Here is a 12,690-nt window from a genome sequence, read left to right as displayed (position 1 = left end):
AGTGAAAACCAAAAAAAAAAAAAAAACTAATTTCTCCATGTAATTTTAAGTCCTATTACAGCTTTTGTGATTTTTTTTTTGTGTGTGATTTATTTGAGGAAGTAAAGAAAAATAAATACGCCTTTGATTTCTGCCCTACCTGGTTTGTTCCTGTTGCATTTTACCTTCAGTTCTTGAAAGTTTTGTGTAGAACTGTTTTTTATTGTAAAAATGAATGTCTAGTGATTTATTATTAATCTTGTAAAAAAATGTCTTTGTGTTTTAACCCTTTTTTTTTTGTTAACAATGGCAAACTTTTTGTTCAAGCTTCGAAACCCCCAGGTTTTGGCCCCTCTGGGGAAACTTGTGATTACAAACATTTCAAAATTATATTACAATCTTTTGAATCTATTGAAAACAGTGGCATTATGTCTCAAAGGCTTGTTTTTACTGCTCAAAAAGACAGCCAATGTTCATTGATCTCTGCATCTGCCAAGTCATGTAACCTAGAAACTGCAGAATAAAACCAATTGTATTATATTTCTGCCTCAGATTTCTGTCTCCTCCTGATATTAGTGCTAGTATTTCATGTGTCACCTCACTAAACGGAACAAATAAGTCTGTCTGTTCAGCTGTAAACCAAACTGAGGGGCACAAAAGGTTTAGACTAGTCAAGTTAGTCTTCTAATGTTTTTCTTTAAGACTGGCCATAATTTTTCATATTCGTTTACATAAAAATGTAGATTAGTCTTCAATTGAATCCAAAAAATAAAACTGATTATCCCTTGGCTAACTGCTAGTTGGTCATACTAGATCTTAAGACACCGTTTTAATGTAGAGGCCAAGTTTATGCGACTGGCCAGTGGTGTTGTGTTCAGTCTGGCTGTAAGGCGGCGATCGATCTTAACGTTCTGATTCCATTGTGTTGTCTTGGTTGGCACGGCAACAGAAGTGCTCCTCTTTGCACTCTTGATTGAGTGAACAAGAAAAGGTGCATTGCAGTGATGTAATAATTAAATGAGCATGAGCCTGATTTGGATCCTGTGAGAACCTGCCGTCCATGACAACCGGTGGCAACTTGATGAGAACTATTCAGACATTCAGTAAGAATAAACTAAGACTGCGTTAACCCACAGTTACGTGAGAAACCGCTAATAGTGCTGTGGCTGAGACTACAAGCACACTACAATTGAAATGTTCTCCTGTGAGAATGTGACAATCATTATTTTCATAATAATTCATAATAAATGCTTATTTAACACCAATGCATGATGACAGGTCTTTATGTGAACATAATTTTGCTTTTTGTTGAGGGTTTAGAAAAATCTTAAACACTTGACTACAAAAAAAGTGTTGATTAGCCAGGTATTCCACATATACACACACACACACACATGTCTGGTCAGCTATCCTTGTGGGGACTCTCCATAGGCGTAATGGTTTTTCTACTGTACAGACCGTATATTCTATTGCCCTACTACACACACACACACATATATATATATATATATATAAAATACTTTCAGTAACTGCATGTTGTCAAGCTGGGGTAAGTCACAAGTTAAGTTGTTTTATATTTTAATATTTTGTAGAAACATTAAGGCAAAAATGCAATCAACTTATAAAATAATATTCTGATTTATTTTTAGCTTTAGTACAATGACAGCTAAAAGCAAATAATTACATTCTGGAAACAATTTGGAAAAAAGTATATATATATATACTTTACATTAGTGTGAAAATCACTAAAAAGGTCCCTGCTTGAATAAAAATGTCTGTCTAGTTGGCCTTAATCAATTCTTCAAGTACAAGCTGTAAGCTAAAATAATCACCTTACAGTTCAAAGTTCAAAGACTATAATAATAATAATAATTGTTATTATTATATAGTCTTTGAACTGTAAGTTTATCACAGCCACTGGACAATTTCTGTGATTATCATGAAAATGCCTGTAGCGTTTGGAGTAATATCAGTGTTGATACAGTAGATGGCAACAGAGTTTAACTATAACGATTTATGACGAGAAAACACTTTCATTCTCCCTACAATTATACATACTGACTGCAGTTTCTAAAAAAACACACCCGCTGATGGAGATTGTGAGTTAGTTTGGTTGAGAAGACTTTGCTTATTTTGCGTATCGCTTATTTGACCATCATATTGCCGTCATTCGAGGCAGTTCTCTACTTCCCTTTCGCCAAACGGGTTTATTTAACAATAATCACTATATCATATTTATCGTTACAACTAATTTCCATTAGAACTGATGACGTTGTTGTCTGATTCTCAAGATAAAAATAGCACCAACATCCGGGCCTTCACGCTGTTTACCTGAACCACGTGCTATGGCTATAAGGACTGCTGCGCGTTGCCGTGCGCTTTGGCACGTGTCTTTGCTGTGAACGCGCATTATCGAAAACAAGCGATATGTTGTGTGCGCGGGCTCGCGTTTGTCTGGAGCGCGGAACTTGTGGCGATCTTTCTCGGCAGCTGATTGGTTTGACACAAATGATCCTCAATCTGATTGGTTTTCATGTCTGTGGAAGACAATGTCGTCATAATACACCTATATATTCGCAAACACGTTCGACAGAAAAGTTCAAAAACAAACGGATGGCATTAAAACAAATAAAATTATGAGGTTTCTTTTAAATTACAAAATCTATCCAGCCCGTCAGTGAGAGTATAAATACATAAATAATTAAAGAAAGAAACACATTTAATAATGAGAACATTCAGTGCTCAAGACAAATATTACTGTTGTGGCTTCAAAAATTATCTTAATAAAAATATTTTATTTAATTAGTCGTATTATTATTGTTGCTTATTTCAAATGTGAATGTAGGCTACTAATAGCAACCTGAACTTCACAGGCTTACTGCGTATAGTAGCTACTAAATCGCTTTGGATAAAAGCGTCTGCTAAATGACTAAATGTAAATGTAACGTAAATAACGTTACTCTTTGAATAAAAACGCCATCAAAATAACAAATGAATATTAGTTAACCTAACAAGTATTTATTATTGTTATTATTATTAGCCTTGTTTTTTTGTTTTTTTTACATTTTAAGGGGAGACACTGCAGGCAAAAGCACTGTTTTTTCATGCACCTGTCAATTTTGCGATTTTGGGCTTTTCATAAAGTGTTTTTTCAGACTAGTGGAAAGAAAACATCCAAAATACACTGTTAAGTGTTTCTTTTATAGCACTTTATCTATTTGTGTCAATAGATTTCAATTACAATACATATCTTCAAAGGCCGTTTTCTCAAAATGAGTTTTTTTTCTCCTACACTGAGCCATAAATCTCCACTTCAGTAGCACATACACACACCAAACTTTACATTTTTATTCCTGTCTATATTCTGAAGGTTTTTACAGAGGGATTTGTTCGTATATAATTTGCTTGATTATATAAAACATTTTATTTCCCCAAAAATTGTGAAAATATATTGTTTTCTGGCTGTTCAAAGTATTATGGAGTGACAAAAAGAGATACCCCAAATTCCCTCTGTAAAAACATTGGCCTCTAATATGTCAAAAAAATAAAAAATAAACAAGAATTTTGAAACTGACTTCATCCAGTGTTCAGATTTTTGTACTGGAAATGTATGCAAATTAGCGCATATTTCATTAAATAATGCCTCATTTGCATATTTAAACATAACATTTTAGAAAACTTGTAATACAAATTTTTTTTGCACTTATCAATGTAATCAATCAACTGGGTAAGTAAGGTGATAATTAGTAGTTAATTTTTTTACCCTATTCACCTGCAGTGTCTCGCCTTAATTCTCCCTGGTTTTTTTATGCATTGTGTTGTATATAGCTGTTTATTGAATTTAAGTGGACTACAAAATGCTTAAACTGCTTATTTATGAAGTAATGTGATCATTTTAGTTTTGGATAATCAGTGATGTGATCGACATATTTTCGTTGCATTCATGCAGCTGCAAAATTGCATTCCGTAAAATTCCCACGCAGCTTTCCCCACAGCATAGTTTATTTATTTTTTCATATCAATTAATACTTTTTTTTGTGTGTTTTTAAAAAAAATCAGGGTCGCGTGCTTGTGTAACGTGCGAATATTTGTGAATGAAGACAGGACAGAAGTAAATGTTGGTGAGCGTGGAGCGCACACTAATCGTAGCCTACGTGACCGCATCTCACTCTCATTCAAAAAAAATTAATAAATAAAAACACACACACACACACACACACACACAAATCCGCAGAGAAGACTGTCACAGCGGAAGAACTATGAACAGTAGACTCTGAACAACAACAACAACAGCAGCAGCATCTCGGACCGTCGTGACACATGCGGACACAGCAGCGCTCCTGAATGAGAAACCCTGCAGTGGGGAGAACAGCTGATCCACTTCCTCCCAAAAGGTATTGCATTCTGCATCGTGCAATATTTGGCTTGTTTTCTTTTCAGATTTGATGATGTTTTCCAATGCAAAACAGCCAGTGTGTGAGGGCTGTTTTAAGAGCACTGCATCTGAATGAAGGTCACATTGGTGTGCTGTGTTTTTAAATGATACAGCAAGCAGCAAGTTAAAACACGACGCTTTCAAACACAACAGTCTTTATTTTTATTTTATTATGTGAGCTGGGTAATAATTGCCTTGTGTCCGTGGGAAAAGCTTCACTGTGGGTTACCATGGTGCGGAGCTATAAAATGGGACGCAGAATGAAAACATATGACATCATCGCGACAGGCTTCCTTATTTAGCCGAAGACTTCACGAATTCACGCCCTCCTGTTCGCGTTTGAAACTATTGATCAATATTATTGATCATCGTCGGAACACTGCGTCGGTCTATCTGTTTCAATAGGTAATTAGTTATTTATCTGTGAACTGTCAACGAATATGATGTCAATGACATTCATGTCAATGTAGACTACGGAAGTTTTAACGTTCTGCATTGCATCTGGCGTTATAGTTGCGCACAAAACACTGGGCTGGTTTATTTTAGGCAGTCTCTTCACTTATTATTTATAAGGCGTAGCAGATGCTCTCTGGCGCATAAAGATGGGGCCATTTCTTTAGTGCTGTCAGGCTGTGAAACCTACCCCTATATGAACACCAAACCATTTATTAAGCAATATTGCTCTAAATGACTTGATGTGTTGCCATGATTTGCATGTGGTCTTTGTGGGTGTATTATTATAAAAAGGAACCAGTGACATTATATGGCTGAAAGTAGCTAGGATTATAATAACTACATATTATAATGCAAGACGTTCAACTATGTAACGAATACTAAATTGTTTATTTTTTCTAAGTAATCATTTCAGTTCTTCTTTGATTTGTTATTCTTTATGCATGTAGCGCTTGTAGGGGACATAATGCAAAACACGAAACCGATGAAATCATCATCTTAACCTATATAATCGTTAAATTACATTGTATTTGTTTACACATCCGGGATTATTTACGCATGGCTGGTAGCCCCGCCCCCGCAAACCCTCAATTGGATGCTTCACACGCCAGTAACGCGACGCCCCGCCCACTCACAAAACAGCAAGTCTATCACAAAGAGAGCAACAAAGACTAGAGAAATGTACAGCCTAACCGACACACAAAACTGACAGATAGTCTCAGTCTGAGGTCTCAGACGGAATCTGCACCGAGACGAGACAACCGAAACCAAAAAAATAACAAATATCACAAAGTGTACTCTGGAAAAACAAAATTTGCTTCAGCTTCCCTATAGAAAATCTATGCCAAACTTCGCATTGAGATCCGGTTCAGGTGGTAAGTTGAGACTTTACGTTCATTTCAAGCTAAGATACTCATATATTTGCCATGTGAAAACATGCTTATTGTTTTAGAACGCTTGTTAGTAAATTAACACAAGCTCAAAACCATTCCTTTCTAAATCTCTCGTCTGTCAGTGGAAAAAAATGTGGAGCCGGATGCATGCACGCGATTTATAAATGTTAATTATACGGAATAAAACTCAAATATGGTATTTTTTTGATTGCATGAATCATACAATTTAATGTTGACATTGGTGTTTGCAGATATCAAGGCTCAAATTTAGTCTCTGTGTCACTCAGCGCTTCCTGGTTTTGTCACAAAGCACGAGTCTTTGTTTTGTATCCACGTTGGTCGCAGAGTTTCTTTGTTGTTTTCTCTAAAAGATCCCGCTGACAACAACCAATTTGCACCTTTTGTAACTGGTAGCCAATTGTTGGCGCGCTGAATTGCTTTTATGAGCATCTTGCTTTAGTTGTTTGTCCCTTTGCAGCGAAGTAAAACCAAAGAGACAAATGAATGCTTAAGTTGCACTGAATAAGTGACCTGCTTATTGCTATTTTATAAGTGATTAGTAGCTTAACGTGGCTATTCGAGCTCTTAAATAGCTAGATTTGTTACAGCTATTATTGTTTTTCTTAAGCCTTAATGCTCATGATAGCCTTATCCTCTCAGGTTAACACGCGCTCATGAACCTCCTTTGTTTGTCTGCTGTTAGCTTCCTTCAGATTCACCGTCCTCGGGTTTTATTTCATTTCTTCTTTTGTTCCCAGTAATTTAACTAACCGTTTAACAGATTGAACAGTTATAAACATATTTTCACAATGTTATATAAGTGGGTGGTTTCAAATCAACTTATCTTTTTAAAAACACGCTCGACTTGTTATTTGCGCGATCATATAATGTGGTTATTTTTGTTTACGCTATAGTTCGTGCTAAAAACGTTAAATATTGGTAATAATCTCCAGCTTTTATGCTTGTACTTTTATATAATTAATAGATTTGCAAGTGGTAAAAAGTCATCATACATATTGCATATCCACAGATATGATGTTTACAGGTAAACAAGTTCTCATTTCCACCGATACGCGTGCCACATCGCGAGCTCTAGTTTCCTTCATGAACGCGCAACAGTGTTGCCATCTCCACTTATAATTCCTCTTTCATTCCCCGTTTCTGATTTTCTCAGAATCTGCTTTTGCGTGTGTGCACGAGAGATATTTGTAGAAGTGGATAGTCAGACTGCTTTTTTTTTTAGCATCGAGATTAATTTTACGTTGTGTAATGGATGTTTTATGCAAATCGAAAGCAACATGGGGTTGCTTCTCCATGCTTATTTTGGTTAGGTAAGTCAGAGCATGTTGCTTGTTTTAGCAAGCTCTGGCAACACTTGGCGCCACAAAAGCTCGCGTGCTTTGTTGGTCGGCATGGTTGGCGCTTCCTGTGCTATTGCAAAGTGTCTGTTTTTCTATTGCATACAGTGTTGTTGCCTTCTCATTAGCACAGTATACAGAGATTCCTGTTATTTTCTGATTGTCTGTGCGAACAGTATGTGAACTATGGAAAGATGAATGCCAAAAAGAGATGGCAATTAGAAAAGGCACATGTTAAAATCTACCAGTGTCTCAAACAGCATCCGTCTTCAAGTGTGAGAATGCCTTAGAATCATGTTCCTAAAAAAGTACCATGGTAAAGTGGTATCACATGGTAATTGGTAATATTCAAAGTCCCTTAATACCCTTTATCTAAAGCAGGGGTGCTCAAATCCAGTCCTGGAGGGCTGCTGTCCTGCAGAGTTTGACTCCAGCCCCAATTAAACACACCTGAACCAGCTAATCAAGCTCTTACGAGGCATACTAGAAACGTCCCGGCAGGTGTGCTGAGGCAAGTTGGAGCTAAACTCTGCAGGACACTGGCCCTCCAGGACAGAGTTTGGGCACCCCTGATCTAAAGTCTTTGGTAATATTGCATGATAATCAAAGGACAGGCTGTAGTCAAAATCTTTGCTATTGAAATAAGTGCAGCCTTCCACAAGTAATTCATTGCGTTAGTATTATTTTGGCTCTGTAATAAGGGACAGTCTGGCCTGGTTAAGCAAGATGATTTGAATGTCATTGTCTAATAGACACTGGATTTCCCACAGTGGCAATAAAGCTTAGCTCGGTCTTCTTGGTGCACAGGGCAACCAGCTGCCATTTTTGACATGCTTAAACAACTGTTGTTGGCTAAAAGTGAATCTTAAATATGTGGTATTCACTGGAGGGAAAATCGTTATTATTCACACTTCATCAGGCACACAACGCCTCACAGGCTGATCGGGCTTAAGGTGTCAAGGGTGAAGAGGAAATGAAACTATTGTTTTCTTTTGCTTTTATCTGATTTCAGCTGCTCATTTGCAAAGTATTCTTGCAATTCTGGGACTAATTTTTCATGCTATATAGAAATAGTTCATACAAGTTAAACATGGCACTAGCAACACACCAAGGACATGGTTTGATTCCCAGGAAATGTTAAAGATTTTATGTTAAATAAAGATGTATTGAATGCAAGTATCCAACACTTTGGATAAAAGTATCTGCTAAATGCATAAATGCAAATATAGGTTCAACCTACAAATGGAAAATGTCATTTAATGGTTAGTCTTTCCATGCAGTTTCAAGCTTCAAAAAGGATGCAAAAAGTGGTACATATAACTTGTGCACTTTAATAAAAAGGCATTTTCCTTTTCCTTTCCCTTTTCCTTTTTTTCCAGGTTGTATTTTCTCCTGTGGTGTCTGTGTGGAGCGTGCCACACATCCACTCCACAACAACGACGGCTTTCGCTTGCATCTTCCAGTGTTTCTTCTGTCAGCAAGTTCAGCAGAGCTGCAACTCGTGTAGCGCCAGCCCAGAGGAACCCAGTGAGGAGCATCACGACTGTGAGATGGTAAAAATGACAAAGTCCAAGACCTTCCAGGCCTACCTGCCCAACTGTCACCGAACCTACAGCTGCATCCACTGCCGGGCACATCTCGCCAATCACGATGAGCTCATCTCAAAGGTCAGTGGAGTCTCTAATGGACTCACAGACAGTGTTGGGGATTAACTAATTAAAAATAGCCATACTACCAACTTAACTACTTTATTAAGTACTGTGACAGTACTTCAGCTGCTTTCAAAGTGCTGTAGCTTTTTATTTCTTTAAAATGTTTTAATTTAGAATATATATTATATATTTAATTATTATTATTACTTTATTATTCTATTACATACACACTCACACACACACACATATATATATTAGTGCTGTCGAAATTGGCGCGTTAACGCATGCGAGAATTTTTTTTTCAGTTTAACGCTTTAAAAATATTTAACACAATTAACGCAGGGGTGGAGCTAAGGTTGGCCACCCCACTCACAACTGCTGCTTCTGTCTCTTTTTTTTTTCTTGACAAGAATTACATTTATTTAGACGCAGAACGTCTTTACAACCACATCAAATGGGAGACTTTTCAGATGCGCACTCCAACTTCACCTCAGGCGCTAGTCAAACGAGCGTGGAAAAGGTACAGGTGACGACGGAGCATCAGCAGAACAACAGTGAACTGCAGTCAGATGAGATGTTGTCAGGTCATATGTCAGTAAAAACTAATTTTCCTGTCCTGTCAGCGTTATACTGTGCTCATAGCACATGCTCTTCAATTGCTCGCACAAATGCAGTTGCGCGTGCTGTATATCATTTCATATTAAAGCGCAAATGAAACTATGAGCATGCAATGTCGTCAGTTAAGTCATGAAGTTACTAAAAAGGCGATTCAGTCTGCCTTAAAACTGTGCATGTATGTAAGTGTTTGTTATATATGAGTCACATTTAAAAACATGTCTCTGAAATGCAATGGTTTTCAAAACTGTTATGGAGCAGCCCAGAACTGTCTCCCTCATCTAACAAACCCAATTTAACTCGTTGGCTCATTAGTAGAGACTTTAAGACCTGAAGCATGCCAGAAAAGGTAAAGAGTTGTGAGAAAATACGATGCGTGTCAGATCCGCGTCATGTTCAGCAGCGGCAGCTCTTAAAGTAATAGCAGCCAAAATAACCTAATAACCCAGCTGTTGTGATGTCTGTTAATCACAGAGCAAAAGAAAAAATGAGGAAATCAATAACTTTTGTAGCTTTAAGGATTCAACTATATTTATTTAGAATTTAGTGTTTGATAACTTTATTCAATTTCTGTATTTTTCCTTCTTGCTGCAGGGCACAGGTAAATATGACATTTATTGTAATGGGTTCATGTGAAGATTGTTTTAAGTTCACTTAAATTGGAAGTTGTTATTTTTTTAAATTCTACTAAATGTTAAAATTGATAGCTTGTAATGCTGAATGGCTATAGTCAATGGTTAAATATTAGGGAAAAACAACAATTTCATAGAGACATCAGTAGTATTGGTATCAGTGATACTCGCCTTAAGTCATAAAAAAGATGCCATTAAACAAATATTATACTGTCTTTATGTTGTTTCTGCATTATTTTGAAGATTGAATGTGAAATTATTGCAATATAAAAGTATATTTAAAAACTTTAATGTTAGGTGGGATTAATCGCGATTAATTTCAGAAAAATGTACGATTAATTAGTTAACTTTTTTTAATCGAATGACAGCACTAATATATGTGTGTGTGTGTGTGTGTGTGTATATATATATATATATATATATATATATATATCAATTTATCATTATATATATTTATTTATTGCCATAGCAACCTACTTGACATACATATACATACATATCCTATCAATGAATAGATGCATAAATACCAAAGGAATTAAGAGCATGAACAATCCTACGATAAGTAAAGGCCTTCTGAAGCAAAGTGTTTGTGTAAGAAAAAGATCCATATTAAAAAATGTATAAACCGTAATCTCTAGCTTCCGCTGTCGTACGCACGTCAACGAGTGTGGCGTTCCAGCGGATGTCGTAGGTGTAGCGTAAGCTATTACATTCATTACAACATAACACAAGCTACATATATCACTTTAACTAGTAATGTGCTTAAGTACTCAAAAGTAACACCAATGATCGATTATGTAAACAAAAAATGATCTGTCATGATTATGTGTGACATGACTGCAGAATTCGAAATTCAGTAACAACTTGTTTTTAATTTTAATTTGTTTTTAATTTTATAATTACAACAATTTTCGGCAGCATTCTCTACATGTAACAAATCGCTCCATCTTGCAACAGGCTCTTTAAAAATAACTTTTAAAAAATACAGTGCTTTATAAAACATGACACCAGATCGCAACGAAAATAATGTCCGCTCTTTTTATGATTATTACGTAATCTGCAATGTAGCAGAAAAAACACCTGTAATTTTCTTCAGAAATAAAAAATAAGATGTTCTTAAGGAAGAAGTTAAGAATTTTTTGAAAGATAAGTTTATACGAATGTTCCAAAGTTCTTAAGAATTTCTAAAATACTTTCTTGAGAAAATTTTCATGAATCCGGTACCAGTTATATTAGCTTCCTCATTTTTGTAGTGAAGCACCTATTTAAATGCTCACATACAAAAAGAAGGCACGTCACATAGCTGCTTTATGGGTCATAAACCTGAAGCTGTTCAACATGTCCTCTTAGTTTTCATGAGCTGCCAGGTGATCCAGCAACGTTTTATGGATTATGTTGACCTAAGGAAAGGAATGTTGATTAATTTGTATTTCCATTACGTATTTAGAGACATTTGTTGTTGTTGTGTATTGTGCAATTCTGTATTGTGTTATTGTAAAAAATGGCAATGGCCTCAAACAGGTCAAGGCTAAAAGTACTCCACCCAAACAAAAGAGTATTTATTTATATGTGTTTTTTCCTGTTTTTCAGTGCATATATATATATATATACATATATATATATATATATATATATGTATATGTATATATATATACATACATGCATACATACATACATATGTATGTATGTGTATACACATTTAAATGTGTATATATTGCTATTGCTAAATTTATTTATTTACACTTACAATTTTTTTTTACATTCAAAATATATGCATCAAAATACATTAAGTGACGTGACATGTGGCCACCCCACCTACAATCCCTGCCGGTACGAGACTCGAACCCGCAACCTTTGGGTTACGAGTCCGACTCTCTAACCATTAGGCCACGACTTCCCCTTTATATATTTATTTAATATAAATATTTTAAAAAATATATATATATTAATACATGTACTGTATATTGCTGAATTTGTTAACACTTATTTTCTTTTCTTTTTTTTATTATACACTTATTTAAAAATTGTTGTACTCAAAATTCACTACAATTATATTTTAAAACAGAAAATGTATAATATATATTGGCAATGGCTATAGATTTTGGCAGTGATATGAGGCTGAATAATGCACTTCTGTTAATTGACCTGGCCAATGTTTTTCTCTATCACTCGTATTAAATTATATATTTCTAAAATCTACTGTAGAAATGTACTAATCTCATTACTGCCAAGTTATGGCTTGTTGACACGTAATGATGATGCATTGCAATCTGTATATAAATACAAGCAGGATCTAAAATAAGATCTGTGGAGAGCAGCAGTAATATCATGCCCTCTTAACATGCAGATTAATTGACTGACTGTGTCCTTGCCAGTTGTAATTTCACATTGAGCAAAACAAAATTTATTTGAATGGGCTTCAGCTCAGGCTCCAGTGCGTTCATCCTTCAGAATCTTTCAGAAAGTCTCTTTTCGTTCAGCCTGCACGCCCAGACAGGATTGTTTGTGTGTCCGAATAAAAGCATTAATGCTCTTAGCACTTGAAAAACCCCACATGCTCTTGGGAGGTGTGTCGCACTGGGTGAAAAGAGGTTTTGCGTTGAGCTCTCCTGCAACTTCCTTTCTCCATCTCATCTCCGCAGCACCAAGAATTACCTCTAAACTGATTATGCC

Source organism: Sinocyclocheilus rhinocerous, unplaced genomic scaffold (genome assembly GCF_001515625.1).
Source record: "Sinocyclocheilus rhinocerous isolate Xijiao unplaced genomic scaffold, SAMN03320098_v1.1 scaffold352, whole genome shotgun sequence".
NCBI classification, from domain to species: domain Eukaryota; kingdom Metazoa; phylum Chordata; class Actinopteri; order Cypriniformes; family Cyprinidae; genus Sinocyclocheilus; species Sinocyclocheilus rhinocerous.
The sequence above is the reverse complement of the archived record's forward strand: the minus strand, read 5'-3'. Positions refer to the sequence as shown.